This window comes from Rhinopithecus roxellana, chromosome 8 (genome assembly GCF_007565055.1).
Source record: "Rhinopithecus roxellana isolate Shanxi Qingling chromosome 8, ASM756505v1, whole genome shotgun sequence".
NCBI classification, from domain to species: Eukaryota; Metazoa; Chordata; class Mammalia; order Primates; family Cercopithecidae; genus Rhinopithecus; species Rhinopithecus roxellana.
The window spans coordinates 55,202,636-55,210,318 of NC_044556.1; the positions used below are offsets into that span (position 1 = coordinate 55,202,636).

The 7,683-nt window shown below is 46.0% G+C and overlaps 2 non-coding genes and 1 pseudogene across 2 annotated transcripts; 1 reads left to right on the top strand and 2 right to left on the bottom strand.

The window, feature by feature from the left end:
- Positions 1-764: 764 nt before the first annotated feature.
- LOC104660437 lies at positions 765-2,135 on the bottom strand (annotated as a pseudogene).
- A 2,633-nt stretch (positions 2,136-4,768) lies between these two features.
- LOC115899359 lies at positions 4,769-4,875 on the bottom strand. Its single transcript, XR_004059086.1, has one exon. It is a non-coding gene; the product is annotated as a U6 spliceosomal RNA (small nuclear RNA).
- A 1,491-nt stretch (positions 4,876-6,366) lies between these two features.
- On the top strand, positions 6,367-6,440 carry TRNAV-CAC. The gene has a single exon. It is a non-coding gene; the product is annotated as a tRNA-Val (tRNA).
- The last annotated feature ends 1,243 nt before the right edge of the window (positions 6,441-7,683 follow it).

A 7,683-nucleotide genomic window follows, 5' to 3' on the forward strand; every position in this document is an offset into this window, starting at 1 on the left:
CTGGGACTACAGGCGCCCGCCACCTCGCCCGGCTAGTTTTTTGTATTTTTTAGTAGAGACGGGGTTTCATCGTGTTAGCCAGGATGGTCTCGATCTCCTGACCTCGTGATCCGCCCGCCTCGGCCTCCCAAAGTGCTGGGATTACAGGCTTGAGCCACCGCGCCCGGCCTTTTTTTTTTTTAATAGAGATGAGGGTATCGCCATGTTTGTTGCCCAGGCTGGTCTCAAACGCCTGAGCTCAAGCGATCCAACCACTCTCCCAAAGTGCTGGGATTGCAGGCATGAGCCAATGAGCCTGGCCGCTATTATCTTTTTTTTTTTTTTTGGTCTGAATTTTTAAAAATGGAAAAACAGCTGGACGTGGTGACTCCTGTCTGTAATCTAGCACTTTGGGAGGCCAAAGCGGGTGGATCACCTGAGGTCAGGAGTTCGAGACCAGCCTGGCCAACATGGTGAAACCCCATCTCTGCTAAAAATACAAAAATTAGTGGGGTGTGGTGGCGGGCGCCTGTAATCCCAGCTACTCAGGAGGCTGAGGCAGGAGAATCGCTTGAACCCGGGAGGTGGAGGTTGCAGTGAGCAAGATGCCGCCACTGCACTCCAGCCTGGGCAACAAAGAGAAAAACTCCATCTCAAAAAAAAGACAAGAAAAAACAAAAGTGCAATTTTCATTCAATAAATATTTCATTCTTATGCAGTTTTGTTGCAGAAAGTGAAGTCCATGACTTTAGAATGATAGTAATTTATCTACCAAATAATCCATTTCACATAGTTTCAATAACTGCAGCAATCTCCTTGAATTGTCTGTCAAAATTCTGAAACTGTGGAACTGTCATTTCAAAGGACTTGGTCTTAACTTGGCCTGAATGATCTGCCACTTTTAGCATCACTGCTAAAACTGCAACATAACGATACTTAAGAGATCTGCAACCGTCACAGCTCGCAGCCAAACCCAGTTTCCATTGAAAATCTACAAACTCTGGCCAGGTGCGGTGGCTCAGGCCTGTAATCACAGCACTTTGGGAGGCTGAGGTGCGTGGATCACCTGAGGTCAGGAGTTTAGACCAGCCTGACCAACATGGTGAAACACCATCTCTACTAAATTTACAAATTAGCCCGGCGTGGGGGCGCATACCTGTAGTCCCAGGTACTCGGGAAGCTGAGGCAGGAGAATCGCTTGAACCCAGGAGGCGGAGGTTGCAGTGAGCCGAGATCATGCTAAGGGAGACCACTACTACTCCTGCTGTCCTCCTACCCCCACTTTGCTTAGTTCACAAGACAGGAGGAAAGAGAGAAAGCAAAAAGTTGGAGAAAAAACAAAAACAAAACAAAAGTAAGATAAATAGTCAGACAACCTTGACAGCATCAAGTGATAATAATAACATTAACCCCTGACCTAAACTACTTGTGTTATCTGTAAATTCCAAACACTGTATGAAAAAAGCATTGTAAAACTTTTTGTTCTGTTAGCTGATGCATGTAGCTCCCAGTCACCTTTCTCACGCTTGCTCATTTATCATGACCCTTTCATGTGGACCCGTTAAAGTTGTAAGCCTTTAAAAAGGTCAAGAGCTGGCCGGGCGTGGTGGCTCACGCCTGTAATCCCAGCACTTTGGGAGGCCGAGGTGGGCGGATGACGAGGTCAGGAAATTGAGACCATCCTGGCTAACATGGTGAAACGCTGTCTCCACTAAAAATGCAAAAAAAATTAGCCAGGCGTGGTGGCAGGTGTCTCTAGTCCCAGCTACTCATGAGGCTGAGGCAGGAGAATGGCCTGAACCTGGGAGGCAGAGCTTGCAGTGAGCTGAGATGTGCCACTGCACTCCAGCCTGGGCAACAGAGCAAGACTCCATCTCAAAAAAAAAAAAAAAAAAAAAAAAGATCAAGAGTTTCTTTTTCGGGGAGCTCGGCTCTTAAGACGCAAGTCGGCCTACACTCCCAGCCAAATAAACCACTTCCTTCTTTAATCTGGTATCTGAGGAGTTTTGTCTTCAGCTTGTCCTGCTACAGTGCCACTGGACTCCAGCCTGGCAACAAAGAGGGAAACTCCATCTCAAAAAAAAGAAAATAAAATCTACAAGCTAGTTGGTGACCTCAGACTTAGCATCCAGTGGCAGCTCACTGGACTCCTCCATGGGAGGTGTCTGGAGCTGGCACCATGGACTCGAACAAACGCTTCCCCCCTTCCCCCTGTTATCAGTTACAATGAGTCTCCTTATTCTCTTTTGTCAAAATTCCGTTGATTATCCATGGACTTATGCATTCATATAAATTTTACAATCAGTTGTCAAGTTATATAAGCCATTCTGTTGATATATTGACATCTCATGGCTCTTGAAGGAGAACATGGAGGAAATTCACATCTTTATAATACTAAATCACCTCATTTATAAATAAGGTAAATCTCTTCACTTAATTAGTTTTCAACTTGCCCTTGAATAATTTTAAGTGTTTCTCAATACAAAGGTTATGTGCATTTATTCTGTGGCTTGTTCTTAGACACGTTATGATTTTATTCTATCATGAATGATATGTTATTTTCTCATATTTTCTAGGTGATTATTGCGGATGTGGTGGAAATTTCTGATTTTTTTAATGTTGATTTTGTAGCCAGCAATCTTAATGAACTATTGTATTGTATTGTAAATAGTTTACTAATTCCGCTTCATTTTCTATGTAGCTAATCAAAACAATTGTGCCTCTCTGAGAAACTATATAGCATCAAGGTTAAAAGGTGAAATATGGAAGCCATAAAAACTAGTTTCAAAACTGTAGTTAACTCCTCTACTTCCTTTCCAGATTACAAATTTAATGTCCAGTTTTCTTCCCTGAGACTAGACTCCTCTACTGAAGACTCATTTTATAACATTCCTTATCTTTCCATCATCACCACTCCATCTACACCACAAAGGAAAAAATCCTTTGCCCTATTGCCTCCTGCTGCCATAAAATTATATATTATAGGGTATCAGAGTCTTTTTGTTTTGGTTTTGGTTTATTGAGACAGAGTCTTGCTTTGTCACCCAAGCTGGAGTGCAGTGGCGCCATCTGGGCTCACTGCAACCTCTGCCTCCCAGGTCCAAGCAATTCTCATGCCTCAGCCTCCAAGCAGCTGGGATTACAGGTGCCTGCCACTATGTCCAGCTAAGTTTTGTATTTTTAGTAGAGACAGAGTTTCATCATGTTGCTCAGGCTGGTCTCAAACTCCTGACCTCAGGTGATCCACCCAGCTCAGCCTCCCAAAGTGCTGTGATTACAGGCATGAGCCACTGCGCCCGGCCTCAGAATCTCCAGAATGAGGACGTGGTGGAAGATACTGAGCAATGCGATAGTAAAGAGTTGGGGACCGAGTTAAGTTTTATAAGGAATTAGGGATACCAGCAGCTCTAAGAGCCAAGATTTGGGTTATTCAACTCAGAATGGGGAAGGAACCTCAGCTTCATGATGGTAAAAAATTCCACAACCTCTGCCCAGAAAAAAGGTGATTCACATCCTGTTATTACTGTGTACTCAGGGAAATAGCTCCCCACAAGGCACTGCATTAGGGAGAAACTATGGTGAGGAACAGTGATGAGCAGGGCATGAAGAGTGATCGTCTTAAGCCACACATGATGTCCTGAGGGTGAATTCCAGGACCTCCTGTCCTTCAGGATGATCCCACAGTCTCACTGACCACTGAGGCCAGATGCATAAATACTTTGCCTTACCAGAGACTGATCAGGGGAAAAGGTACTGGCACAGCCTCTTCAGTTCCTGGCACGGAGGGCAGAGACTAGCCCACAATGAAAGTGGCCTCTTCGATGGGAGGATCCTTGTGTCCTGGGCTATCTTAGGTCTCATCTGATCTTGCATAGTGAAAGCTACTCATGGGAGAACTCCCTTAGTGGGGAAGCCCTTAGAGTGGAATCTTTCCTAACATCAGCTCTAGTTTCTGGAAATATATGCCATTCTTCTCCACTCTCTGTAGCACTGTGGTCTTACCCTCTGAAGAGAATGTTTGTTGGTTGCCACCTTAGCATTACAACATCCTATTCCCTTCTTAGGGGTACCCTGAATTTGTCAGCCATAGAGTTTGAGTAGGATTAATCTTACCCTGGACCTCAGGAGTAGGCCCTAATGATTTAAACGAAGCAGCATATCCCATCCCTGTTACACGATAATGAGTTCTCCAAGAAGTACACACTTTTTTCTGCTGGCTGTGAACAAGAGAACCTATAGCTCAAGCTGCCCGTGGTGGGCACTTTGAAAAAATGAGTAGAGAGTCTGCCCCAGAATGGAGTCCACATTGAAGAAGAAGGACCAAGATAAACCAGATACTTCTTTTTTATTATTATTAATTGAGATGGAGTCTCTCTGTTGCCCAAGCTGGAGTGCAGTGGCGCAATCTCCACTCACTGTAGCCTCCACCCACTGGGTTCAAGCAATTCTCGTGCCTCAGCCTCCCACGTAGCTGGGACTACAGGTGTGCACCACTATGCCCGGCTAATTACTTTGTATTTTTAGTAATACCAGGCTGGTCTCGAATTTTTGACCTCAGTTGATCTGCCCGCCTCGATCTCTCAAAGTGCTGTGATTATAGGCATGAGCCACCGTGCCTGGCCCAGAGACTTCTTTGAGCCTTGTATGAAGACTTACCTGAAACCCAGATCTACCTAGGATTGTGAGGCAATATTTTTGCTTTATTATTTAAGCCAATTTTCTGATAAAGTGCCTTAACCTGATAAACTATTATCTGTCTAGCATTCAGTCCATTGGACATTTCTTAAAAAAAAAAAAGGAACTGTTCATGAATTTGTGCATCAGCCTTGCACAGGGGCCATGTTCATCTTCTCTGTACTATTCCAATGTGAGTATATGTGCTGCCGAAGTGAGCACTATTGAACATCTCTGATGTCTTTCTACATACTGCACAGCCTCAACCTGTAACCAGGTGCTCCTCTTTTGCGCTCTCACTACGACCCCCAACTCCTTAACCCTCTTCCTTTGCTTATTCATCCCACAACCCACTTTCTCCTCTAGGTTCTTGCTAGATTAGAGCTCCTGGCGCAGTCAGTCAACATCGTTCCATGCTAGCCCCCGGGCATTTGTATCACACAACAGCATGTAAGTCTTCACTACTGCCTCGGTAATTCTCTCATCCTTCTCTTCTTAATTTTTTTTTTTTTTTTTTGACGAAGTTTTGCTTTTTCATCCAATCTGGAGTGTAATGGCGTGATCTCGGCTCACTGCAACCTAAGCCTCCTGGGTTCAAGCTATTCTCCTGCCTAAGCCTCCCGAGTAGCTGGGATTACAGGCACGTGCCACCACGCCCAGCTAATTTTTGTATTTTTAGTAGAAATGGCGATTCACCATGTTAGCCAGGCTGGTCTCGAACTCCTGCTCCTAGGTGAGATCCGCCCACCTCGGACTCCCACGGTGCTGGGATTACAGGCGTGAGCCACCGCTCCCGGCCTCTTCTTAATTTTCCAAAGCCTTTGTCATATGGCATCCCTAAACCATCTCCTCTTCCTACCTCCTCAGATAATTTCACCCGCAGCAGTGGAAAAGATGAGGTCATTCGACATAAGCTATTACTCTACACAGGTATCTTGGGGTTCTACCTAGAGAGGTATCTTGAGTCCCTCCAGGAATACTCTCCACAGTCTCCTCTTTGTTTGCTTCCTCGGACAATAATAACGTGTAGTCCCACTAAGCGAGATACAGCCTGAGAACATCAGAGTCGCAGACTCTCCTTAATGTTAAGTAGCGCTTCCATCTTACCCAAGTACAATTTACCTAGCTTCAGTCTCTTCATCTTTAAAACACGTTTAATACTTTGCTCGTGGCACTGTTGTAAAACTAAACACGAGAATGTGAAAATGCTTCTAAATTCAGTGCTGGGCAAATCTAAGGCGTACTTTGTTCCAAATATGAGCTGGTTTCCCTTGACCCGGCCAAGTCTGTCCCCTAGGTCTCTTCTACTCCGTTTTTCTCCAGTTCCCGGGTGGGGCTCTCAGTGGCCACGGTGGCCTGGCCCCAGGGCGTCCACGCTCCCCGCCAAGTGCTCCTTAGGGACCCGACAGGACCAGGAAAACTCCATGACGAGCATTCGAGGATGCCTGGAGCCCTGCCCCACTGTCTCAGGGCTCTGGCTGCAGCCCTAACTGTGCCAGAAATTTCCTAAGGAAGCACCATGGAGTTCACCCCTGTGCCCTCGGTCATCACCCACCGCTAGCAGCCCGGGCCTTACCTGCTTTGCTGACTACTTCCCTGTGCACCCCAATCCCAAAGCTGTGGTTGGCCCACCGGGTACTTTTCTCGAGTCAGGGACGCAGTGATGAGGCACTACCTTTTAAGAGCTGTTTGCGAAACGTCAGTTGCCATTTAGTTTCCGTAGTGTAGTGGTTATCACGTTCGCCTCACAGGCGAAAGGTCCCTGTTTCGAAACTCGGGCGGAAACAAAGTGAGGAGTCTTTTGGTTTTTTTCCTTCCCTATATCCTTGCGAATTCTACATAGGAATCCTCCAGGATCGCAGTGAGATCCCGGAACTCTAGGTCCGAGAAGACTTGTGAAGGACTGAAGGGCAGACACGAGCAGCCGAGCCGCTCTCGACAACGGGCTCGGAGCCGGCAGCGCCCCTGGTGGCTGTGGGTGACTGGGTCCCCCCGGAGCCGTGAGAGCTTTTGACATCAGCAGGCACCGTGTTGCAGTTCCGCCCCGTCAGTTTCTGTGTCTTTTCTGACACCCAGAAGGCACTCCGGGCACACTGGGAACCGGAAATGGCTGCTCAGTGAATGAAGTCGTCACTTCCGACCCGGATCTGAGGAGCAAGTTGTGGTTCAGGGCCTAGTCCTGAACAGCCGGTCAGTTTTTCAGAACCTGATCAGGCTTCGGCTCCTACTCCGGCCTCTTCGGCTGAGACCGCGACGGGTTCGTTTCCTCCACATAGTTTACAAACCTGCATAGAGATCCAAGAGTGCGCTGGTGATTATCTCACTTGCGCTGATTGCCGGTATCATTAACCTGGTAGTCCAGAGGAACGAACGGAACCGAACGTCGTGACGGAGCAGGGATCACAAGTCGCTCTGCTCTGTCACCCCCACCAAACTTGCCTTTATTGTGTTTTTTTTCTCATTTGTCACCATCCAGTTCTCAGTCACGAAAATGTTTGTTCTTTCTCTTTCCTTTCAAGATTCTTAGGTTCTAAATCAGGTGGAAACAATGTGCATTTTCAATTAAAAGATTATTTTCACAACTCTCCTAAAAGGGGGACAAACAATTTGAACAGACACTTGATAAAAGAAGATATGTGGATCACAAATAATCACATGAAAAGATGGCCAACGTCATTAATCATTAGGGAATGTCATTAATCATTAGGGAAATGCAAATTTAAAACACAATGAGATACCACTACACACATATCAGACTATCTAAAATTTAAAAGACTGACCATACCAAGTTGGCAAGGATGTGGAGAAACCAGAACACTCATTCACTGCTGTTGGGAATGTAAAATGGTACGTTCACTTTGGAAAACAGTTTGGTGGTTTTTAAAAACGTTAAACTACTATAATATGACTCAGCCATTCCACTCCTAGGTATTTACCAAGAGTAAACAGAGCATATGCCCATACAAAAGCCTGTACACACTGTTTGGACAAACGGAGGCAAGATGGCACAGTTCCGTGTTCTTCACCATC